This window comes from Salmo salar, chromosome 21, assembly GCF_965601325.2.
Source record: "Salmo salar chromosome 21, fSalSal1, whole genome shotgun sequence".
Lineage (NCBI taxonomy): Eukaryota > Metazoa > Chordata > Actinopteri > Salmoniformes > Salmonidae > Salmo > Salmo salar.
In genome coordinates, this window is record NC_138311.1 from 16,863,507 (window position 1) to 16,890,637 (window position 27,131).

The window sequence follows — 27,131 nt, forward strand, 5'->3', positions numbered from 1 at the left end:
TTCAATTCAGGAGAGTTGGTCATCCACTTGCAGAAGTCCATGCCTGCAATCGACAGCATTCACTTCGCAGTTGTTGTCACAAGGTAAGCCTCTTCAACATTGCGTGAACTTGCAATGAAGTCATCTACATAGAGTGACTCTCTCAGTATCTCTACAACTTCTGGTTGTTCTGTTTCATATTGTTCCAGGTGCTTCCTGATTGTAGCTGCCAGCAAGAATGGACTTGGGGAAGCTCCAAATACCACTCTTTTCATCCTCAGCACACGCAGCTCCTCTTCATTTTCTCCCCTTGGTGGGCCTGTGAGCCATAGAAATCTCACAGCGTCTCTGTCTCTCTCTGCTAGGGATATCTGCAGGAAAGCCTTCTTGATGTCTGCCATGAATGCGATCTCATGTAGTCTGAACTTTATCAGAACGCTGAACAGATCCGGATTCAGGTTCGGTCCTGTGAGTAGACAGTCATTGAGGGATGGACAGCCATCTTCATGGGACGAGGCATCAAACACCACTCTCAGTTTTGTCGTCACCTTATCTTCTCGGAGTACTGCATGGTGAGGTAAGTAGTATTTTACGTTGTCTGCGCTTGATGCGTTGTCCTTGGGCACGTCCTCTGCCATATCCTGTTGTAAGTAGTCCTCTACTACTTCATTGTATCTGCTGTACAATGTCACATCCTTCTTCAGTCTTTTCTTCAGACCTTCAACCCGTTTCTTGGTGATTCTATAGTTGTCTTGGAGTTCTGGCATTTCTCGTTTCCATGGCAACTCCACGTGATATCGCCCATCTTGGAAGGTGGTTGTTTCCTCGAACCGCTGTAGAGCCTCGGTTTCCTCTGGGTTCTGTGTTTTCTCGCTTATAATACCCAGAGACTCAAGCTCCCAGAATGCATGCAGTTGTTTGGAGACTAGTGTGTCTTCATCAAGTGGGATGAACATGCAGGTTGCCTCGGCGACACTTGACATGGACACAGGTCCCTGCACCGACCATCCAAAGGTGCTCTCTAAAGCAACCAGCGTCTCCGTCAGTCGCTCCACTCTGCCTGATATTATCTGCCAGTAGTAGTCTGCTCCTATCAGGACAGAGAGTTCAGGATCATTGTCATCTCCTGGAAGGTCTGCGAGCTGCAGTCCCTTTCTATTGAGCTCATGTTGAATCTGTTCACCAGGAACCTTCATCACAGCTGTGCACACTTGTGGGGTTTCAATTGCCTCTCTCTATTCTCTGCTGTTTGTCTCAGACATTCTCCAAGATGACTTTCACTGTGTTGCGTTGGGATGTTGCTGGAGCAGAGGAGCCAAACGTGTGAAGAGCGAGTGCCTCTTGTCTGATTACTGGTTGCGTCAAGCCCTTCACAAGGTTTTCATGTATGAAGCTTCTCTGACTGCCTCCATCTAGTAAGCAACGAGCTATCTTCCTGCCTGATGGGCCTTCTACCCATGCCTTTGCCGTTTGTAGCAACACAGTGTTCTGTCCATCTGGTTTCATCTTCACTGAATGGGGAATAACTGAGGAAACAGCAGCATCTGCAGAAACAGTAGGGGGTTGCACCTCACTCCTCTTACCGGTACACACAGCAATGTGATGTTTGCTTCCACATGTTGCACATGACACATCTTTGACTTTACAGAATTTTGCTATGTGTTTCTGTCCTAAACATACAAAGCATCTTCCCATTTTCTTTAGTTTCTCTTTGCGTGTAGCAATATTGTGGTCAGGGCAGTTTTCTGATTTGTGGTCTGCACTGTCACAGAATAGACAGTTTTGTTCCTTCTGGCTGGCTGTATGCAGTGCCGCAGCAGAAGGCATGTTGGGTCTTTTTGTTTTCATTTCGTTGGAGGAGCATGACTTGTTCCATGCTTTACTCTCTTTCTGTTGGTTGCATGATCTTGTCATTTGTAGCGCTCTCTCCCTGCTCTGAACCTCCTTCTGTAGGAAACTGACGATCTCAGCCACTTTCCATTCATCATCTTCTCACCTCTGATGACTATAGTCAAGAGCTATGTCCTCTGGAATCATCTGCAGTAAGATTGGGCATAGTAGGCTTCCATAGGTTTCTGACACTACACCCAGTGATTCCAAGCTCCTAATCTGAATTTCACATTCATCATATAGCTGCCTCAATGCATTTAAATCAGAGGATTTCTTCACAGGAGTGAGATTAGCAGCTTTGACATGTGAGCACTAATCACAAGATCTTTCCTTCCAAATCTGCTCTTGAGCAGAGCGTTTGCATCATCATAGTTACTGTCTGTTAACATCAGTCCTGCTACTGCCATTGCAGCTGGTCCAGTGAGATAGGTAAACTTCTCTTTATTACACAGTGAATCATTGTTGTGAAAAGTGGTCTCATACTGGCTCCAAAACTCCTGCCACATACTGACATCTCCATAGAATTTTTCAATAATCAACTTTGGTAGGCTTACTGATTGTCTCTGTGATCTGTTTGAGTTAGCGTCACTCACCCGTGCTGGTAGTGGATTGAGGTCCTGTTTTTTCTTTATCGCTCGTTGTGCACGGCTCTTCAGCATGATAACGCGCTCTATGTAATCCTCCGTGCATGCAATCTCCACCTCCAATCCGTCCAATGGCGTTAACTGTTCAATTCCACGATCAAGTTCAGACAAGCTGTCCTCCTTAGCTGATAGCAATTCCAACAATGTACTCAAGTGATCGGTATCCGAATTTGACTGGGTTATTTCCACGTCAATCTGATTCAAAATCCGTGTTGTGGCACATCGAATGGTACCCCGCTTTCGTCTCATTCTTTCTGCTTCATGCCGACGTTCCTCCTCAGCCATTTCAGCCGCTTCATCCCTACAATCTTCGTCGCAGCTCATACTTTTCCCGGGATTCTGGAAAACATTAACTCTGTAACACATTAAAGTTACTACACTGACTTGCCTAGTTAAATAAAGTTTAATGAAAAAAGGACTTATCTGTTGTTTACATTTACATTTAAGTCATTTAGCAGACGCTCTTATCCAGAGCGACTTACAAATTGTTTATTTTGTTATTGTCATGGGGGACTGATTGGGCTAATTGCTTTGAGTTGGAAAATAAATGCTGCTCTCGTGGAATGGCATGCTTTGAGCACTACCATAAAGTACTATTTGCATGTGAAAAATGAATGCCACATGCTGCATTTGCTATAGGCCTATTGTTTACATTTCTGTTGGTGACACTTTGATATCTTGATTATTTGCTGCTGTTTAATTCTATCAAAAGTGTGTGAGTTTGAGCCTTTGTCCGTTAAACCTATGGAATTTTTTTTTAATCAGCACAAATTAGATTGAGCAATAAAATCCCCACTTGTGGTCTTCTTAAATTAAACTTGTTTTTGACAGTATGTGGAGCACAATACCACAGAGGAGTTTAGAAGGGAGGATCTCCCTCAAACTTCTATTCCATAGGCTGGGATCCACACTATGCAGCTTTTGTAAGAGCAAATTCTTTCACTGGTTGCAAAAACAATGATTCATAAGCAGCTTAAACTTCTTCAATTCAACCATTATCGGGTTAAAATACACATATAGATTTGTGATCAGCCATCCACAAAAACCACAATCCATCAGGTGCAAATAGCTAAATGAGAGAGCAGCAGTGTGATTCACATCATTGCGCTATGTAGATCTCAATAATAAGTGATATACGTTAGGGTTAAATAGCGGGAACCCGGTTACCGATATTTACTGGGATTTACCGCCAAAACCACTCCCTTTTCCCGGGATAAATAACTGCGAGAAACTGGTAAATTATAATAAATGATTTATATGAACAGCATGACGTGAAATGGAACTGTTAAATGATGTCTAAATCTGGCTTCACTACGGCCTCTGCATGATGAATCATCAACACTCAGGGTGGGGACAGACAGCCCATCTCAGTCGGAAGCGCAGTTCACAATGCATGTAGCTCTATCATCTCATTATGGTAACTTTTTTTCTTGTGACAGGTAGGCCTGCGTTTGCTGCAGCATAGTCTATGCTACAGTAATATAAAGACTGAATGCGTGTCTAATTTACCCCTCTCCATCTGGCTTTCGGGGGTCACCTTTTTTTATTGTAAAGATTATTATCTTTTTAATTGCAGCTGCAGTATTAAAACAGCCTATCACTCGAATATCGTTGCTTTAAATCAGTGCACGAGCGAGCGCTCTCTCGCAGTCTTTCTCTCTCAACATCCGCACTCAGCTAAAGGGTAGAGCTGCTGCTTTCAATGAGCGGGACTCTAACCCGGAAGCTTATAAGAAATCCCGCTATGCCCTCCGACGAACCATCAAACAGGCAAAGTGTCAATACAGGACTAAGATCGAATCGTACTACACCGGCTCTGACACTTGTCAGATGTGGCAGGACTTTCAAACTATTACAGACTATAAAGGGAAGCACAGCCGAGAGCTGCCAAGTGACACGCGCCTACCAGACGAGCTAAATTAATTCTATGCTCACTTCGAGGCAAGTAACACTGAAACATGCATGAGAGCATCAGTTGTTCCGGATGACTGTGTGATCACGCTCTCCGCAGCTGACGTGAATAAGACCTGTCAACAGGTCAACATTCACAAGGCCGCAGGGCCAGACGGATTACCAGGACGTGTACTCCGAGCATGTGCTGAGCCAACTGGCAAGTGTCTTCATTGACATTTTCAACCTCTCCCTGTCTGAGTCTGTAATACCAACATGTCTCAAGCAGACCACCATAGTGCCTGTGCCCAAGAACACTAAGGTAACCTGCCTAAATGACTACCGCCCCGTAGCACTCACGTCTGTAGCCATGAAGTGCTTTGAAAGGCTGTTCATGGCTCACGTCAGCACCATTATCCCAGAAACCCTAGACCCACTCCAATTTGAATACCGCCCTAACAGATCCACAGATGATGCAATCTCTGTTGCACTCCACACTGCCCTTTCCCACCTGGACAAAATGAACACCTATGTGAGAATGCTATTCATTGACTACAGCTCAGCCTTCAACACCATAGTGCACTCAAAGCTCATCACTAAGCTAAGGACAATGGGACTAAACACTTCCTTTTGCAACTGGATCCCGAGTGGTAAGGGTAGGTAACACCACATCCACCACGCTGATCCTCAGGGGCCCCTCAGAGGTGTGTGCTCAGTCCCCTCCTGTACTCCCTGTTCACTCATGACTGCACGGCCAGGAACGACTCCAACAACATCATTAAGTTTGCCGATGACACAACAGTGGTAGGCCTGATCACCGACAACGACGGGACAGCCTATAGGGAGGAGGTCAGAGACCTGGCCGTGTGGTGCCAGGACATCAACCTCTCCCTCAATGTGATCAAGACAAAGGAGATGATTGTGGACTACAGGAAAAGGAGGACCGAGCACGCCCCCATTCTCATCGATGGGGCTGTAGTGGAGCAGGTTGAGAGCTTCACGTTCCTTGGTGTCCACATCACCAACAAACTAACATGGTCCAAGCACACCAAGACAGTCGTGAAGAGGGCACGAGAAAGCCTATTCCCCATCAGGAGACTGAAAAGATTTGGCATGGTTCCTCAGATCCTCAAAAGGTTCTACAGCTGCACCATCGAGAGCATCCTGACTAGTTGCATCACTGCCTGGTACGGCAACTGCTCGGCCTCCGACCGCAAGGCACTACAGAGGGTAGTGCGTACGACCCAGTACATCACTGGGGCCAAGCTTCCTGCCATCCAGGACCTCTATACCAGGCGGTGTCAGAGGAAGGCCCTAAAAATGTACAAAGACGCCAGCCACCCTAGTCATAGACTGTTCTCTCTGCTACAGCATGGCAAACAGTACTGGAGCGCCAAGTCTAGGTCCAAGAGGCTTCTAAACAGCTTCTACCCCCAAGCCATAAGACTCCTGAACATCTAATCAAATGGCTACCCAGACTATTTGCATTGCCCCCCCCCCCCTTTACACTGCTGCTACTCTCTGTTATTATCTATGCATAGTCACTTTAATAACTCTACCTACATGTACATATTACCTCAATTACCTCGACTAACCGATGCCCCCGCACATTGACTCTGTACCGGTACCCCCTGTATATAGCCATGCTATTGTTATTTTACTGCTGCTCTTTAATTATTCGTTACATTTAGTTCTTATTCTTGTTTTTTTGTAGGTATTTTTTTTATTTAATTTGTTTAACTGCATTGTTGGTTAGGGCTTGTAAGTAAGCATTTCACTGTAAGGTCTACACCTGTTGTAACACTTGATTTGATATGTAGGTTATTGGATAATGGCACAGTCATTTGGGCTTTTTTGGGTTTGGGCTCAGAAACTGTATATGGCTCATCAGGCTCAGGTAGCATCAGGCTTGAATTTTTTGATCAAAGCTCTAATCAAATCCGGACCTCAAATCCGGACCTCTGGCAGTCTCTATGGGTGTGCCACAGGGTTCAATTCTCGGGCTGACTCTCTTCTCTGTATACATCAATGATGTTGCTCTTGCTGCTGGTGATTCTCTGATCCACCTCTACACAGACGACACCATTCTGTATACTTCTGGCCCCTCTTTGGACACTGTGTTAACTAACCTCCAGACGAGCTTCCATGCCATACAACTCTCCTTCCGTGGCCTCCAACTGCTCTTAAACGCAGGTAAAACTAAATGCATGCTATTCAATCGATCACTGCCCGCACCTGCTCGCCCGTCCAGCATCACTACTCTGGACGGCTCTGACTTAGAATACGTGGACAACTACAAATACCTGGGTGTCTGGTTAGACTGCAAACTCTCCTTCCAGACTCACATTAAGCATCTCCAATCCAAAATTAAATCTAGAATTGGCTTCCTATATCGCAACAAAGCATAATTCACTCATGCTGACAAACACACCCTTGTAAAACTAACCATCCTACCGATCCTTGACTTCGGTGATGTCATCTATAAAATAGCCTCCAACACTCTACTCAACAAACTGGATGCAGTCTATCACAGTGCCATCCGTTTTGTCACCAAAGCCCCATACACCACCCACCATTGCGACCTGTACGCTCTCGTTGGTTGGCCCTCGCTTCATACTCGTCGCCAAACCCAATGGCTACAGGTTATCTACAAGTCTCTGCTAGGTAAAGCCCCGCCTTATCTCAGCTCACTGGTCACCATAGCACCACCCACTCGTAGCTCCAGCAGGTATATCTCACTGGTCACCCCCAAAGCCAATTCCTCCTTTGGTCGTCTTTCCTTCCAGTTCTCTGCTGCCAATGACTGGAACGAACTGCAAAAATCTCTGAAGCTGGAGACTCATATCTCCCTCAATAGCTTTAAGCACCAGCTGTCAGAGCAGCTTACAGATCACTGCACCTGTACATAGCCCATCTGCAAACAGCCCATCTATCTACCTACCTCATCCCCATACTGTATTTATTTATATATCTTGCTCCTTTGCACCCCACTATCTCTACTTGCACATTCATCTTCTGCACATCCACCATTCCAGTGTTTAATTGCTATATTGTAATTACTTCGCCACCATGACCTATTTATTGCCTTAACTTACCTCATTTGCACTCACTGTATATAGACTTTTTGTTTTCTTTTGTTCTACTGTATTTTTGACTGTATGTTTTGTTTATTCCATGTGTAACTCTGTGTTGTTGTATGTGTCGAATTGCTACGCTTTATCTTGGCCAGGTCGCAGTTGCAAATGAGAACTTGTTCTCAACTAGCCTACCTGGTTAAATAAAGGTGAAATAAAAAAATAATAATAATAATAATAAAAAATCCAGACATAGGCCTATTTACAGTATATGCTTTACAATGCTTTTGAATGACACTTCCGGTTTTGGCAGGTAATGTCGGGTTAGGCGGGAGAAAAGTGATTTATTCTCGGGAGGGAACATTTGTGAAATAAATACATATCGCCCATAGGCTACACCACTGCTGTCGTCGTTACCTCCAAGAGTTTATTCAAATTCAATATATAACCTTTGGATCCCGACAGCATTCGCACCATTGGAAGACATAGCTTGAACTGTAGCCTACACAATCTTATTTGTGCTCTTTTCCCAGGATCCATCAAACGCATTCGGTGTGTCATCATAGTGGTCTCTAACTTGTGGTCAGACTCCCTCAGGCGGAACAAACTTAAACTTGCGCCTTTTTTCAATACTGATTTCAATGTCATTGAGAAAACAAAAATGTGTCAACAACAACAAAATCGCAAACATCCTTTCTGAACTTAAAAGTAATCCTAAAAGTTATCATCTAGTTTTTCAAAAGTATCTGCAATCTGATTACAATATTTTTGCTGCTAATGTAACAGATTGCAGTTACAGTTTTCTTGTAATCAGTACTCCCAACCATGTGTGCAACTGTGACAAAATTGGTTTGACTTTGGATAGACTATCCCCGGAGCTAGTTAGGAACCTTCAATAAATTACACAATGTAAATTAGACAATATTTTCATGTTGCACACCTTTTAGTTTTCTTATTAAATGCTTTCAATATTTGTATATGAATTTCTACAATTTAAAGTTAGTTTTAGGTTTTTAAGCATTGCAATTTGAAGCTATTGGAAGTTTTACATATTGTCCCATGTACTGTGTAAATTACAGATGGTCCCTACCTAGCACCATAGGGATATCCAAAGTAAACCAAAATGTATCATGGGCATTACAATTGGGTCACGTGCATTTGCACTCTGAATTGATGATGATTTGTGTGATGCCAGCTGTGGGCATGTGGGCAGGATTGAAACAAACCCAACCTTCATTTACGTTGTGATGCAGTCACGACCACAAGTCTCACAAAACTGTGTTTTGGACACAACTGACTTTATGATCAAGATTATCCTATCTACACGTTGTAGTCAATTTTGAAAGTAGAATAAAAGTTTCTGACTCATATTGAAATGAGAAGTTGTCAAGCAAACACAGTTTGGGGCAATTTTAGGGACAATTGCTCTTCAATACTTTATTTGAAATGATAGACTACTAGTGAGAACCTAAAGTCAAGGCTGGCATATTAACATCTGGAAGTTTGGCAAATAGTGATTTTTACATGATTTCCTTTGCAGAAAAGCAATATTCTGCAGATTAAGTTGTCACGTCACTCAAAGCAGAAACTGTGTTTGCTTGGCATTTCAGGAGTGATTGTCATAATGTTGACATTTCCAGGAAGATTAATATTTGCATAATATCTTGATAGCATACATTTGTCAACAATCTTCAAGCTGTGATGTGTTATTGCACAGGAAATCATTGAGCCATGATGTACATTTCCCCACTCACATTTGAGCCATGCTCATTTAGACAAACATTCAGCTCATGATATTTTGACTTGGGTCCGTGGGTAGGCTAATGCATATTAGCGAAATTGAGCTTGAAAAACAATAAACAAAGGGCTCTATAAAATGCCACTCATGAATACCAATGTCACACCACAAGCCTGGACAATGAATATAAACTACAGTATTTCTATATGCATTCTGTATGATGTGTCTAGATGATGTTCACTTCCCTGCATGTTGTGTCCAATGCCTTTTATGATGCTTTGTACTTGCTCTTTTTTTAATTTATTTTTTTAGGGGTGGATCAGCTTAATATTGCGGAAAGAATATTGCTTCCATCAATGTAATTGTCTGCATCATTTCCAATGCCCCATATATTTTTTGGGTAAATATATATATCCATACACGCATGCATACATATACACATACCTATATAGACATACATACTTTTTTAAAGAATATACCTTTATTATTATTCCCCGCAAACCCTACCACCGATCCCCCAATTGGAGTAAACACGTCGGCTTTTACCTTCAATTTATTCATCTTATACACATTTTACAGACAGTCTATTTTACAATAGTTCTGTTTTTAGTCCTTCCTCTATTTCTGATGTCCATCCAGTTTGATTTCTATTTGTAACTGTGCTATATCACAAAAGTTCTGAACCTATATACATTTTACAGACCCCGTATGTTTTACATTGTTTCTCTTGTTATTAGTCCCACCCTTCAGCTCCATTCAACTCCTCCCATCTATCTCTCAACATCATCCATTTCGGATTTATATTTGCCATATACTTTTCAACTGTGCTGTGATGCTTCACAAAACAATTGAACCTTTCCATTCTCATAGCTTCTACAGATTGTAAATTAAAAAATAAACATTTTTGCTAAAATAATTATTACATTATTGATTGATTGACTATGGCTTTTCAAATCACCCAGTATTGCTATCTGCAGCTGTCACGGTTGTCTAAAGGATCGGACCAAAGCGCAGCGTGTTCGTAGTTACACATATTTATTTATCCGTGAAACGTAATGCAATACACCAAATACTTGAAATAACAAAACAAACCGTGACGCAGAGAGAAAACACACTACTCAAAATATAATCACCCACAAAACCCAGGAAGAAAAACCCCTACTTAAATATGATCTCCTATCAGAGGTAATGAGGACCAGCTGCCTCCAATTGGAGATCAACCCCAAAAAAACAACATAGAAATAGAAAAACTAGAACTAAAACATTGAAATAGAAAACATAGAAAAACACAACACCCCTTGTCATGCCCTGACCTACTCTACCATAGAAAATAACCTCTTACTATGGTCAGGACGTGACAGTACCCCCCCAAAGGTGCAGACTCCGAATGCTACCCAAACAAAACATAAACAAAAAGAAAAGGGAGGGTGGGGGGGATGATAATTGTCTATGGCGGCTCAAATGCAGTCCACATAACCTTAACCTCCAGCAGAGGAGGCGGCTCCAGTTCGGGGCGTAATCCCTGCTCCACCCGCTGATCCCGCCGCTCTAGTACCACCGGACCGTGGATCGTCGGAGGAGGAGGAACCAGACTGTAGATCATTGCTGGAGGTTCTGAGCTGCAGGCCGCCGCTGGAGGTTCTGGACTGGGGAACTTCTCAGGAGGTTCTGGGCTGCAGGCCGCCGCAGGAAGTTTGATGCGTGGGACTGGCATAGGTGGTGCCAGACTGGTAACACGCACCTCAGGTCGAGTGCGGGGAGGAGGCACAGGACGTTTTGGGCTGTGGAGGCACACTGGAGGCCTGATGCGTGGGACCGGTACAGGTGGCACCGGGCTGCTGACACGCACCTCAGGGCGAGTGCGGAGAGGAGGCACAGGATATACTGGGCCGTGGAGGCGCACTGGAGGTCTGGAGCTTATGGCTGGCACAACCTGTCTTTACTGGATGCTCAACCCAGCTTGACAACTGCAAAGCGCGGGCACAGATCGCACCGGCCTGTGAGTGCGCCCTGACCACACAGTGCGCATCACCGTATAACACGGTGCTTGCCCCGTCACTTGCTCCCCACGGTAAGCACGGGGAGTTGGCTCAGGTCTCCACCCTGACTCTGCCAAACTCCCCGTGTGCCCCCCCCCAAAACATTTTTTTGGGGGTGCCTCTCGGGCTTCCGTCGTTGGGCTAGCTCCTCAAAGCATCGCCGTTCCGCTTGCGCCGTTTCCACCTGCTTCCATGGCACAGGGTCTTGTCCCCTGCCATTACCTCCTCCCAGGTCCAAGACGTCCTCCATTCCCTCTTCTCCCGAGCCCAGGATCCCTGCTCCTTCTGGGCACGCTGCTTGGTCCTTTTTTGGTGGGTGATTCTGTCACGGTGGTCTAAAGGATCGGACCAAAGCACAGCATGTTCGTAGTTCCACATATTTATTTATCCGTGAAACGTAATGCAATACACCAAATACTTGAAATAACAAAACAACAAACCGTGACACAGAGAGAAAACACATTACTCAAAATATAATCACCCACAAAACCCAGGAACAAAAAACCCCTACTTAAATATGATCTCCAATCAGAGGTAACGAGGACCAGCTGCCTCCAAATGGAGATCAACCCAAAAAAACAACAACATAGAAATAGAAAAACTAGAACTAAAACATAGAAATAGAAAACATAGAAAAACACAAAACACCCCCTGTCACGCCCTGACCTACTCTACCATAGAAAATAACCTCTTGCTATGGTCAGGACGTGACAGCAGCGTTAGTTCTAGGCAAATGTTGCAATTCTTCAGCCATTCCTGGACCTGTGACCAAAAACGAGCTACATATGGACAATACCAAAATAAATGATCGAATGACTCTGCCTCCTCACAGCAGAATCTGCAGAGCTGGGAAGATTGTATCCCCCATATATATAACATTCTATTAGTTACAAGAATTTTGTATAGTAATTTAAATTGAAAAATTCAAAGTTTTGAATCTGGCGTTGTTTTGCGTATCAATTCATAAACCATGTGCCATGGAATGGGTACATCGAAAATCTCTACCCAACTATTTTGCAATTTATATGGCACAGCTGTACAGTACTTGCTCTTACTCATGTCCAACACTCATCTTCACCCCTAGTGAGCCTGCCATCTATAATAGAATACCAATAATGTGTTTAGTTTCACTTTGACAGTACTGTCCCTGAAGATAACATAGCAATTAATGTGCGGGAAGAGAGAGAACCAGGGATTCCGTTCTCTCCTCATCCGAAAGCTGTCAGCTTCTGACAGATGTCGTTTACGCCAATTACATTTCAAAAGAGAATTTATTGCGCTCATTTGCAATGGCATATGTAGTTTTTTTGTGTACGGTGGGATGTTTTTCCCCTCCTCAGAATAGGGGAACCATAATTCTCCGACGTGGTTCATGGGCATTTACCGCAGCAGCTGCTGTCTCCCATACACCAGGGTCAATAAATTCCTGTCATGGTAGGTTCACTCGAGGTTTGACTGATTAGCATAGTTTGATGGAGTTCTGAAACCAGGGTTTGTCTCATATGATTTTCCATATATTAGATAACAAGTAATACAAGCTTGGCATGCCTCACCTGGGCTGACACCTCAGAACAAATTAGCTTGCCGTGACATAACTGTGTTTTAGGAATCATTTGCAAGGCTAGTGGCTAGGCTTGCAAAAAACTCCCCTATCTTTATTTAAATTTGATCTGTTCCCTCTTTTCAGAAATAACCAATTATGATGACAGCCGGAGAACCTAAGAGCAGATTAACTGAAAGTAGAAAGGAAAGTCTCTATTAATCTAATTCATAAGTAACTACACAATCCTCTTTCTAAAACGAACACCTCCTAGCTAATGATTACCACTATCTCAGTGTGTCAGCAACTCAGCTTGCCTCAGACATGAAAGGCTTGGCTAGAAAGATCTGAATAACTTTACCTCCCCCACAAAGACGTCAGTATGGGCAAGTCCTTGCCATTCTTCTGCCCTAGGCAAGACCAGAAAACGACAAACCTTCAAAACTAGAGTAGTAAGCAAAATTATGTTGAAAAGACATCTACAAGACATATTTTCCAAATGTTGAAATCATGTTCATTTTCGGTTCTGAATGAAAGTTGAAAATACATATTTTCCGGATGTTGAAAATACTATTTTCCAGACGTTGAAATCAGGCTAATTTTTGGTTCTGAATGAAAGCTGAAAATAAGTAATTTATAGTCATCTATGTTAAGGCCAAATTAAGTGTCACGTCCTGACCAGTAAAGGGGTCATTTTGTTATTGTAGTTGGTCAGGACGTGGCAGGGGTGTGTTTGTTTTGTGTGTTTCGGGGCTTTTGGTTTATGTTCTATGTTTTCTCTTTCTATGTGGGTTTTCTAGTTTGTCTATTTCTATGTTAGTTTTGGGAACGACCTCCAATTAGAAACAGCTGGTTGTCGTTGCTTCTAATTTGAGGCCATATTTAAGTGGGTTTATTTTCTCTTGTGTTTGTGGGTGGTTGTTCCATGTATAGCTGTGTAGCCTTACAGGACTGTTATTCGGTTTCTTGTTTTGTTTAGTGTTCACGTTTAAAAAATAAAAGTATAAGTATGGACACTTACCACGCTGCGTATTGGTCCGATATTTCTTACTACTCAGAAGACGAAGATTATGACAGAACCACCCACCAAAACAGGACCAAGCAGCGGAGGAAGGAGCAGCAGAGGAGCTATGAAGAGTCATGGACTTGGGAGGAGATCCTGGATGGGGCAGGACCATGGCACCAGGCGGGGGAGTACCGGCGCCCTAAGGAGGAGCTGGAGGCAGCTAAGGCGGAGCGGCACCATTACGAGGCGTTATACGCAAGGATTGGCAAGTGCGAGAGGCAGCCCCCCCAGTATGGCTAAGTCAGGTCGTAGACCTGAGCCAACTCCCCGTGCTTATTACGGGGAGCGACAGGTCGAGAAAGCACCGAGCTATGCGGAAATGCGCACTGTATTGCCCAGAAGCATTCAAAGGCCGGTGCAAACGGGGAAAGCTCCTCAGTATGGCCAGGCTATGGTGAGCACTCAGCCAAGAAGGGTTGTGCAGGCCGTATGCTCCAGAACTCCAGTGCATCTCCAGGGTCCAGTTTACCCTGTTCCTGCTCCTCGCACTAGCCTTGAGGTGCGTGTCACCAGTCTTGTGCCTCCAAAGCCAGCCCCACGCACCAGGCCTTTAGTGCGCTTGCCCAGTCCAGTACGTCCTGTTCCTGCTCCTCGCACTAGCCCTGTGGTGCGTGTGTCACCAGTCTGGCGCCTCCAAAACCAGCCCCACGCATCAGGCCTTTAGTGCGCTTGCCCAGTCCAGTACATCCTGTTCCTGCTCCTCGCACTAGCCTTGAGGTGCGTGTCACCAGTCTGGCGCCTCCAAAGCCAGCCCCACGCACCAGGCCTTTAGTGCGCAGTCCCCGTCTAGAGCTTCCAGCGACAGTGCCCCGTCTAGAGCTTCCGGCGACAGTGCCCCGTCTAGAGCTTCCGGCGACAGTGCCCCATCTAGAGCTTCCGGCGACAGTGCCCCGTCTAGAGCTTCCGGCGACAGTGCCCCGTCTAGAGCTTCCGGCGACAGTGCCCCGTCCAGTGCTTCCGGCAACGGCCCGCAGTCCGGAACCGACAGAGACGGCCCGCAGTCCGGAACCGACAGACGGCCCGCAGTCCGGAACCGACAGACGTCCCGCAGTCCGGAACCGACAGACGTCCCGCAGTCCGGAACCGACAGACGGCCCGCAGTCCGGAACCGACAGACGGCCCGCAGTCCGGAACAGACAGAGACGGCCCGCAGTCCGGAACCGACAGAGACGGCCCGCAGTCCGGCGCCGCCAGAGTCGCACCTCAGCCCTAAGCCTTCAGCGGGGGTGGACAGGTTAGAGTGGGGATTAACCTCTCTAGGCTAGGCGGGACGAATTCGTCCCACCTACGTAACAGCCACTGCAAGCCTGTGGCGCGATTTTCAAAACGTTAAAAATCCTATTACTTCAATTTCTCAAAAATATGACTATTTTACAGCCATTTAAAGACAAGACTCTCGTTAATCTAACCACACTGTCCGATTTCAAAAAGGCTTTACAACGAAAGCAAAACATTAGATTATGTCAGCAGAGTACCAAGCCAGAAATAATCAGACACCCATTTTTCAAGCCAGCATATAATGTCACCAAAACCCAGAAGACAGCTAAATGCAGCACTCACCTTTGATGATCTTCATCAGATGACAACCCTAGGAAATTATGTTATACAATACATGCATGTATTGTTCAATCAAGTTCATATTTATATCAAAAAACAGCTTTTTACATTAGCATGTGACGTTCAGAACTAGCATACCCCCCGCAAACTTCCGGGGAATTCGCTAACATTTTACTAAATTACTCACGATAAACGTTCACAAAAAGCATAACAATTATTTTAAGAATTATAGATACAGACCTCCTCTATGCACTCGATATGTCCGATTTTAAAATAGCTTTTTGGTGAAAGCACATTTTGCAATATTCTAAGTACATAGCCCAGGCATCACGGGCTCGCTATTTAGACACCCGGCAAGTTTAGCACTCACCATAATCATATTTACTATTATAAAAGTTTGATTACCTTTTGTTGTCTTCGTCAGAATGCACACCCAGAACTGCTACTTCAATAACAAATGTTGGTTTGGTCCAAAATAATCCATCGTTATATCCGAATAGCGGCGTTTTGTTCGTGCGTTCCAGACACTATCCGAAATTGTAAAGAAGTGTCACGCGCATGGCGCAATTCGTGACAATAAAATTCTAAGTATTCCATTACCGTACTTCGAAGCATGTCAACCGCTGTTTAAAATCAATTTTTACGACATTTTTCTCGTAGAAAAGCGATAATATTCCGACAGGGAATCTCCTTTTCGGCAAACAGAGGAAAAAATCCCAAAGGCGGGGGCGGTCGGGGTCACGAGCATAAGCCCAGTGTCCCTTGATCGGCCACTTGAGAAAGGCGATAATGTGTTTCAGCCTGGGGCTGGAATGACGACATTCTGTTTTTTCCCGGGCTCTGAGCGCCTATGGACGACGTGGGAAGTGTCACGTTAGAGCAGAGATCCTTAGTAAATGATAGAGATGTAAAAGAAGTTCAAGAAATGGTCAGACAGGCCACTTCCTGTAAAGGAATCTCTCAGGTTTTGACCTGCCATTTGAGTTCTGTTATACTCACAGACACCATTCAAACAGTTTTAGAAAATGTAGGGTGTTTTCTATCCATATGTAATAAGTATATGCATATTCTAGTTACTGGGTAGGAGTGGTAACCAGATTAAATCGGGTATGTTTTTTATCCAGCCGTGTCAATACTGCCCCCTATCCTAAACAGGTTAAGCCCAGAGCCAGAGCCACTTCCGTGGGGGGAGGTTTGTGAAGGGGGGGTGTAGCACAGGAACCGTCGGTGACGGTGGCCACCCTCCCTTCCCTCCCTTTAGTTTGGGTTTATTGTTTTGGTAATTGTTTGTTTCACGTGCATTCGGGGTCTGCACCTTTGGGGGGGGGGGGGGGTACTGTCACATCCTGACCAGTAAAGGGGTAATTTTGTTATTATAGTTGGTCAGGACGTGGCAGGGGTGTGTTTGTTTTGTGTTTTGGCGTTTTTTGTTTATGTTTTCTATTTCTATGTGGGTTTTCTAGTTTGTCTATTTCTATGTTAGTTTTGGGAACGACCTCCAATTAGAAGCAGCTGGTTGTCGTTGCTTCTAATTGGAGGCCATATTTAAGTGGGTTTATTTTCTCTTGTGTTTGTGGGTGGTTGTTCCATGTATAGCTGTGTAGCTTTACAGGACTGTTTTTTCATCGTTGTTTGTTATTTTTGTTAAGTGTTCACGTTTATAAAAAATAAAAGTATTAGTATCGACACTTACCATGCTGCGTATTGGTCTGATGATTTCTCATCAGAAGACGAAGCTTATGACATTAAGGCTGGTCCAGACCGGATAAAATCTGAACCGATCATAGAAGTTGGCTTCAGTCCTTGCTTACTGAGGTGTAGCCTACAGTGTTGCCTGAAATTGAATTTTATGAATGCCCATCTACCATTTGTAAAACTCCATAAAAAGATGTCCAATCCGGACAGCGCTACAAAAAGACCTCCAAAAGAAGTTGGCTCATGCTTACTGGGGTGTAGCCTACCATGTCAGCCCGCAATGGAATTTTATGAATACCCATACACGTGGTAGGCCCACCGTTTGTAAAACAGGTCATTGCATTGGCTTTGTTATTCCTGATTCTTGTGACTAATCAATTTGGATATTTAAGCTCTTCATATCAGCTACCCAACTTTATCAGGAGTTTTCGTTAGCCTATTTGCAATATGTTTACTTGGCGCGTGTGAAATGCAGAAGTATTTTATTTTTCGCTATGATCAGCTTGTCAAAAATTGACAGATACAAACATGAAACCACTAATCATAACAATGGGGTGCAACTCCTGAACAGCAGTTGATTGTTCATTCCATATTGTCAATTTTACTTTGACCTGTCCTGTTTTTAGGATATGTAAATCTTGGTGGGGCAAACGTTAAAAAAAATGTGGGGGATGCATGCCAGCAAAGCCACAACACAACACTGAACAATACATTAATTGCACTATAACGGTAACAAACAGTGCCCGCAAACTGTTAGGGCATACATAAAGTTGTCCTAACAGCAGAGCTTTATTTTCAGCACCATGGTGAATCTGTACCACTTCTACACCTGGCTATCAGCAGAGACTTGTCTGGCAGCGAAACACTTAATTCAGCCTCATTTACTGCCTTTTAAAAAAACATAGTCGATATGGCTGACTTGCTTAAACAAATGTAGTTTCTACTGACAATTGAGATGTACAAACTATAGCATAAGGGTACGACGAGCGGATAAGAGGCAATCCGTCATTTTGATTAAGACATTAATGAGCAAGCTAGGGTGGATGTAATTAATATAACTATTTGTTCAGCACTTTTGAAATGTACAGCGGCAGAATTCAGAACATGGTCGTTCTTACAGTATTCTCACTGTACACCAAGTCAAAACCGTAGGATAAATAAAGGGGGCATACACTATAAGCAAACAATGAAAGCTCTTACAATATTCAATAATTACATTTCTTTAAAACAGGCTATAGGCTACATGTGCACCACCAAGTCAGAACAGTAGGCCAAATTAGGAGTGGGAAAGGGACCAAATTATTATGGTGAGGCACATGGGCTACTAACAGCTTACTACACAACATACACTTAGTAGTATTACTTTCTTAGCTACAGTACAGTATACATATCTCCCTGGCATATTACAAAATGTATGCAGCAGCATACAAGACATTTTTTAACTCACCTTGTTGTGCTGTGCTCACTTGAACAGGAAGGTGGCACGGCGGTCCTTCGTGGGCAAATTTTGTCATCAAAGTCTGGCATTCTCTGGATGTATGGTGCTTTCAAGACAACTGGGAACTCGGAAAAAACAAGGTCGAATCATGATGTCAGTGATTTTCAGGTCAGAGCTCTAGAAAGAGGCCAGAGTTCCCGACTTGGAATTCCAAGTTGGATCATCGTATTTTCCCAGTCGGAGCAAATTTTTTTCCTGAGTTCCCAGTTGTCTTGAACTCACTGATGTCTGAGATTTCCCAGTTCCGAGTTTCCAGTTGTTTTGAATGCGACAGAAGTCATGCTGGATTGACAGCATGGCCAATGTTGAATGTTGAGTGATTGCTTTGCAACGCTTGCTGTTAGCCACTGATTCCTTCCAAACCACTCATTGTTGAATTTGCGATTTCCAACTTGTGTAATATTTATGTCCAATGGCCGATGAGCACCGATATGTTTTATCTATAATTTCTCTTAAGAATGTCTCTTCATATGACAAGGATTGAAAAGGATTTGCCAGTAAATTGTCTTGATTCATGATGATGACTGCTAGCTTGCTAGCTAAGATTTTGGATCAGTCCAATCAAAGCTACTGTAGATATAACGTGATTTGACATAATTTTATCTGTGGCCAATGAATTTGAGCCTTCTTGGATGGGCACTTCTAATGTAACTCTATGCCAGCATCCAAGGGGCTTGAATTTTCGAGCTCTACCCATAGACCATGAGTGACAGAACACTGAGCCAATCACGGCGCAACTAGAGAACTTTACCAACCCTTACGCTCCATATTTTTCGCTGGCTGCCCCACCACCACAGAAAGCACTGAGCTAGGCTGAAACACCTGCATTTTGGAGCTGCCTTACTCAAGAAAGCAAAAAAAGAGACCATATTTGTATGCAGCTTTAGTAACTCTAAGATTATTTTGTTTTACATTATTTGCAAACTGATATGTGACACGTATTAATCCCAAAATAACATGCAAAACAGGCACCAAAAAAATGTATCTATTTTTTTTTTTTTTAGCTAAACAGGTGGGGCTCAGAAAATGCCGCCCTCAACAACCTTCCGCCTAATCCTGTGATTTACCACGCGCCTCATTTAGACATCCGTCATCAGTGTGATGGGATATACACAGAGCATAAAATGAACACGGTGTAGATTTAGGTATTGGCTGTTAAGAATGTCTATTTTAACGAGCCACATTGGGGGTGGTCAATTTGCAGGGCTCTAGCGAGCGATACATTCGCTAATAAAAATTATCAAAAGTCAACTATGAGCACGTGCAGTTAGGGTTAGAAAAAGCTGCAGTAGCTGTTTTCAAAGTATTTCTGCTGTTTTGTTTCATAACTACTAATTGGACAAAGAAATATGAATCCTATATCCCACCTTGCGTAGGAAGACTGTCTACCAAGGGAGCTGTGTGCACAGAGTGGTGCTGATGATAGATACATTTTTGGAGGCACTGTGCACACAAAGAAAGTTGGTCTAATTTAGTCTAAAATCTACAAAGTGGGACTTTGTCCTTCGTGTTTCTTGGCAATTTACAGTGCCTTCGGAAAGTATTCAGACCCTTCCACTTTTAGCACATTTTGTTACATTACAACGTTATTCTAAAATGTATTAAATAAAACTATTAAAAATAAATCTACACACAATACCCCATAATGACAAAGCGAAAACAGCACCTTTGGCAATGATTACAGCCTCGAGTCTTCCTGGGTATGACGCTACAAGCTTGGCACACCTGTATTTGTGGAGTTTCTCCCATTCTTCTCTGCATATCCTCTCAAGCTCTGTCAGGTTGGATGGGGAGCGTCGCTGCACAACTATTTTCAGGTCTCTCCAGAGATGTTCCATCGGTTTCAAATCGGGGCTTTGGCTGGGCCACTAAAGGACATTGAGACTTGTCCCCAAGTCACTCCTGTGTTGTCTTGGCTGTGTGATTAAGGTTGTTGTCCTGTTAGAAGGTAAACCTTCGCCCCAGTCTGAGGTCCTGAGCGCTCTGGAGCAGGTTTTCATCAAGGATCTCTCTGTACTTTACTCCGTTCATCTTTCCCTCGATCCTGACTAGTCTTCCAGTCACTGCCGCTGAAAAACATCCCCTCAGCATGATGCTGCCACCAGCATGCTTCACCGTAGGGATGGTATTGGCCAGGTGATGAGCGGTGCCTGGTTTCCTCCAGACATGACGCTTGGCATTCAGGCCAAAGAGTTCAATCTTGTTTCATCAGACCAGAGAATCTTGTTCTTATGGTCTGAGAGTCCTTTAGTTGCCTTTTTGCAAATTCCAAGCAGGCTGTTATGTGCCTTTTACTGAGGAGTGGCTTCCGTCTGGCCACTCTACCATAAAGGCCTGATTGGTGGAGTGCTGCAGAGATTCTCCCATCTCAACCGAGAAACTCTGGAGCTCTGTCAGAGGTACCATCGGGTTCTTGGTTAGAGTGACCATCCCTGACCAAAGTCCATCTCCCCCGATTGCTCAGTTTGGCCGGGCGGCCAGCTCTAAGAAGAGTCTTGGTGGTTCCAAACTTCTTCCATTTAAGAATGATGAAGGCCGCTGTGTTCTTGGGGACCTTCAATGCTGTAGACATTTTTTCATACCCTTCCCTAAATCTGTGCCTCGACAAAATCCTGTCTCGGAGCTCTACAAACAATTCCTTTGACCTCATGGCTTGGTTTTTGCTCTGACATGCACTGTTAACTGTGGGACCTTATATATACAGGTGTGTGCCTTTCCAAATCATGTCCAATCAATTGAATTTACCACAGGTGAACTCCAATCAAGTTGTAGAAACATCTCAAGGACATGTCAATGGAAACAGGATGCATCTGAGCTCAATTCTGAGTCTCATAGCAAAGGGTCTAAATACTTATGTAAATAAGGTATTTCTGTTTTTTTATTTTATACATTTGCTGACATTTCTATAAACCTGTTTTCACTTTGTCATTATGGGGTATTGTATGTAGATTGATGAGGAAACGTTTTTATTTGATCCATTTTAGAATAAGGCTCTAATGTAACAAAATGTGCTAAAAGTGAAGGGGTCTGAATACTTTCCGAATGCACTGTATATTTTCATCTACCTGCCAGAGTGGCTGGTGGACCAAACAGTTAAATAACATTCTGAGAACATGTTTTGATAAGACTTTTAATAGCACTGCTAGCTTAGTTTAAGTGTTTTGAATTCTAAGCACATATTGAAATTCATTTGCTTAGGCATTAATCATGCAAACACAATGTGTTTTTATTGTGGCACAGCATCAGTGATATTAGAACCTAGGATCTTCTGTTCCCTATCCATGAAACGAGTCCACTGCACCACCAGGATGGAGCTAGCATGCCATGTTTTTTTAACTCATACAAAGTTGTTAATTTTAGTCTATTCAAAAAGACCCCATTTCAAAAGAAAGAAGCACTTTTTAAGATCAGGTGTGGCCAATTAGTGGGCACGGCCAACACACCTGAACACACTTAACAGATAGAGGATAGAGAGAGTTTTGTTGATGCTGAGAATGGAATGTACAGTATACGTATGTGTTTAAATAACATTCTTAGAACGTTCTTCAAACATTACTGATGTTTTCTTGTGGTATTTATGGAAAGTTTTCATAATGTTCTGAGAACATGACTTTAAATAGAACCATGAGGAAACCTGCAAAAAAGTACTGAAATTTCCACAGAAGAACGTTGTTTAAAATTTTCTGAACAATTTAAATAGAACTTTACATAGAACCATGAGGATATCTGTAGGAAACGTTATGCTGAGGTGCTGAAATTGCCACCGAAGAAACATATGGTTCTCACAACGTTATGTGTTAGCTGGGTAATGTCTTCACATATAACCATCTGTCATCATCCTGTTGTAATTATAGAAATTTAGTTATTATGGCGTACAGTGCTTGTCTCTTCCTTAAGTTGAGCAGTGCATGGTGGGTAATTGCACGGGGCACTAGTAATGATGAAAAACTTAGCTGTTCATTTCTCTAGCATGCTGTTGTTTTCCCTTGGAGTAATATGCTACAGTTCCCTGCAGTGGTCTGGGCTTCCTCTTGTCAGGCCAGCGGTCCATTACACTGAGACAATACTCTACGTAGGCCTACACTGCTACACACAGCCTTCACCAGAGTCCTGTTATTATAAAGTAAGATCAAATTAAAATATGATATGTGCCACATAAATGTTCACTTGTTGTAAGGCCATTCAGGGCAGACAGAAGAGAGAGGCGGAGTGGAGAGGTGTACTGTCAAGGTGAGCTCCACTATCAATAAATAGGATGTCCATGACATCTCCTCTTTTGGCTCGGTGCATTTTTGGACGCAGTAGGCCCTGGGGGAGGAGAACAAAGATCGGTGGGCAGCAGCACAAGTGTTGGCCTCATCCCGGCAGGGATCCAGCTCTGTGTTTGGAAGCAGGTCTTCACAGAGCAGCTCAACCCTGGTGGAAGGAGAACAGCAGATACAATATGTCACAGGCATCTGATACCGGAGGGTTAAGGGGGTTGATAAAGGGTACATAGGTTCTCTTAAGCCAGAAGCATACCAACCTGCATCCCACTGCTGGCTTGTTTCTGAAGCTAAGCAGGGTTGGTCCTGGTCAGTCCCTGGATGGGAGACCAGATGCTCGTGAAAGTGGTGTTGGAGGGTCAGTATGAGGCACCCTTTCCTCTGGTCTAACAACAAAAATATGCCAATTCCCCAGTGCAGTGATTGGGGACATTGCTCTGTGTAGGATGCTGTCTTTTGGATGGGACATTAAACAGGTGTCCTGACTCTCTGTGGTCACTAAAGATCCCATGGCACTTATTGTAAGAGTAGGGTTGTTAACCCCAGTGTCCTGGCCTTCATTCCATCAGGGCTTGTTCTTCCCCACTCCATTGTAACTATTCCCCAGGTTGTTGCTGTAAATGAGAATGTGTTCTCAGTCAACTTACCTGGTAAAATAAAAAGGTCTGGGAGTTAGGATCTTTGACTCATCTCTCCAGACAGACAGAGCGGTCTCCAGCACACAGCTTGACACCACCACCTGTCCCACGGTGCAGCCTGAGAGATGAGCCTTATTGTTTCAGACATGCCTAATGATTTATTTACTGCCTCTGCTGTGCCATGCTTAAAATTAGCAACAACAGCTTTCCCACCAAGTGGGTCTTGATAGGATCTGCATGTTCTGCCTAGCATCGGGCTGAATAAGTGATGCTGCTGGGGAGGGAATTGAATAGCCCCACTCATTCCACTTAAAGAGGATCCTATCTGTGGGTCCTTTGTAGTTGTGTGTAGAAGCTTATTTAAGAGGATTAAGATTTATTCACAGTGGTGCATCGAAGTACGAACTGACAGACTTTGATTTAAGCCAAGCCATGCCCCTGCTCTGTGTGTATTTTGAAATACGTGAATAAAAATGGCAAGTATGAGTAGGTATGTCCAATAATGTAGACTTATCTGTTGTGCACTGCAGTCAGATGGTACCTGATCCCCAAACTGTTCAGACATGTTTTTATGTTTCACTCTTGTTTTACTTTTGAAGACCTGCCTTACGCAAGATGATCCTACAGAACATACCTTCTGATAGGTGTGTTTCTGGGCATGCTCAGCCAATTAAATCTTCTCTAGATGTTGTGTCCAACTATTAGATTGCTGAGGCTGTGAATTGACTACTGTACTGGGCTCTCAAATGAACATATTATATTATATTATATTATATTATATAATAGTCTCTCTTTGTGTGGTTGGTCTTAGCCTCCAGCTGCTTGTCAGCATGGGTAGCGGAGGTGGTTCACCATCAGTAAACTGACACCTGAAGATGAGTTACCTTGGCTGAGACCTAGGCTTTAGCGCGATGTGCTAACCCGGTCTAGGTATTTTATTACTCTTCCTGGGATCCACACAAAGCATAAAACATGGCATAATACAAAACATTGATAGACAACAACAGTTCAAGGACTGAACTACACAAATATATATACAGTTGAAGTCGGAAGTTTACATGCACTTAGGTTGGAGTCATTGAAACTCGTTTTTCAACCACTCCACAAATTTCTTGTTAACAAACTATAGTTTTGGCAAATCGGTTAGGACATGTACTTTGTGCATGACACAAGTAATTTTTCGAACAATTGTTTACAGACAGATTATTTCACTTATAATTCACTGTATCACAATTCCAGTGGGTCAGAAGTTTACATACACGAAGTTGACTGTGCCTTTAAACAGCTTGGAAAATTCCAGAAAATGATGTCATGACTTTAGAAGCTTGTAGACCTCCACAATGCTGGTTCATCCTTGGGAGCAATTTCCAAACGCCTGAAGGTACCACGTTCATCTGTACAAACCATAGTACGCAAGTATAAACACCATGGGACCACGCAGCCATCATACCGCTCAGGAAGGAGACGCGTTCTGTCTTCTAGAGATGAACGTACTTTGGTGCGAAAAGTGCAAATCAATCCCAGAACAACAGCAAAGGACCTTGTGAAGATGCTGGAGGAAACAGGTACAAAGTATCTATATCTGTCTTGTTTTGCACGCTTTGTACGAAATAATAAAATGCAGTACTACAGGATATTTCTTAACGTAGCTCTTTACTAGTTAGCTACAACTGGCATGTTCACGTATCTCCAACCATGATCAACTGACCATGACCTAACCATCTGGGTGGTCTTAACCAATCATAGCACAGTATGATACGGCGGTAAAATGCATCCAATTATAATTCAGTATGTTTACACTAATGAATATTACAATATCCACAGTAAAACGAGTCCTATATGACATAACCTGAAAGGCTGCTCAGCAAGGAAGAAGCCACTGCTCCAAAACCACCATAAAAAGCCAGACTACGGTTTGCAACTGCACATGGGGACAAAGATTGTACTGTTTGGCCATAATGACCATCGTACTGTTTGGCCATAATGACCATCGTTATGTTTGGAGGAAAAAGTGGGAGTCTTGCAAGCCGAAGAACACCATTCCAACCATGAAGCACGGGGGTGGCAGCATCATGTTGTGGGGGTGTTTTGCTGCAGGAAAGACTGGTGCACTTCACAAAATAGATGGCATCATGAGGCAGGAAAATTATGTGGATATTTTGAAGCAACATCTCAAGACATCAGTCAGGAAGTTAAAGCTTGGTCGCAAATGGGTCTTCCAAATGGACAATGACCCCAAGCATACTTCCAAAGTTGTGGCAAAATGGCCTAAGGACAACAAAGTCAAGTTACTGGAGTGGCCATCACAAAGCCCTGACCTCAATCTTATGAAAATGTGTGGGCTGAACTGAAAAAGCGTGTGTGAGCAAGGATGCCTACAAACCTGACTCAGTTACACCAGCTCTGTCAGGAGGAATAAGCCAAAATTCACTTATTGCGGGAAGCTTGTGGAAGGCTACCCGAAACGTTTCACCCAAGTTAAACAATTTAAAGGCAATGCTACCAAATACTAATTGAGTGTATGTAAACTTCTGACCCACTGGGAATGTGATGAAAGAAATAAAAGATTAAATAAATCATTCTCTCTACTATTACTCTGACATTTCACATTCTTAAAATAAAGTGGTGATCCTAACTGACCTAAGACAGGGAATCTTTACTAGGATTAAATGTCAGGAATTGTGAAAACAACTGAGTTTAAATGTATTTGGCTAAGGTGTATGTAAACGTCCGACTTCAACTGTATATATATATATTTTTTTTTAAGTTCCCACTGACAATTACACACATTGGGGACAGTTACCCAAACATCAGTACATACACATCTGCCTAAGAGTTATTTAGGTGAGAAAGGGGAGAGGCGTTGTGCTGTTGTATTTGTTTTTTAAAGCAAATTCTGCTTTTTACTTGAGTAATTTCAGATCCGATCATGGCTCTGTTTAATACCGTGACTTGCCTTGAATTCATTCTAGATTTGGGGACTGTCTTGAGTCATGCAGACGGTTAGGTTGGTGCTTGTGACTCCCATCACCCAGTTGATGTTTATCAGCAGCTGGGGTGGCTGCAGGGAGGAGAAGGTCACTGACAGGGGTGTAAGTGTTGTGGAGATATTTGAAACCCAGTCAGTAAGTTACACATTTCCTCCCTTGGTTTCCTTTTCCATTTAGAGGTTCTAGTTAACCTTACACTTGCTGATTGACACGGTTGTCCTGTTTTTGCACTTCATTCTACAGAAACATACAAGCAGTGGTTGAAATGCGCTGGTGCTCGCGTGTACAGTACATAAAACTGGCACCTCTCATATTTTTTACTACTTGAGTACCGTCACTTTTTATAGAATACTGGCTCTAAAATAGGAACCAACCCTGGTGGGGTAGAATCACAGTGAGTATCGGTACCTTTTCCATTACACTTCAAGCAGTGCTTACAAGTCACATAACAAGCATGTTGATGGGTTTGTTATTAGTTCAGACTAATAGCCGTTGTTATGGCAGGCCTTTTAGCATGAATATTGTACCATAAAGAGGGGTTCCATTCTGGAGTGTACCAGCTTCTGAACTGAATGCTGACTAATTCACCTCAGGGCTTTACAGTAGGGGTGGCAGAGATGCAGCACAG

General features: G+C 43.4%; 1 protein-coding gene across 2 annotated transcripts in view; it reads left to right on the forward strand.

The window, feature by feature from the left end:
* b3galt1b (beta-1,3-galactosyltransferase 1b) overlaps positions 1-27,131 on the forward strand; it is a 125,919-nt gene that overhangs the window by 83,135 nt on the left and 15,653 nt on the right. Inside the window, exon 1 of one of the 2 annotated variants that reach the window (XM_014164096.3) lies at positions 26,695-26,897. The exons of the other annotated variant lie outside the window; for it this stretch is intronic. The gene's annotated coding sequence lies outside the window, so the exon portion shown is untranslated. Of the gene's footprint in view, positions 1-26,694; positions 26,898-27,131 lie in introns of those variants that run through there. 2 annotated transcript variants of the gene reach the window in all.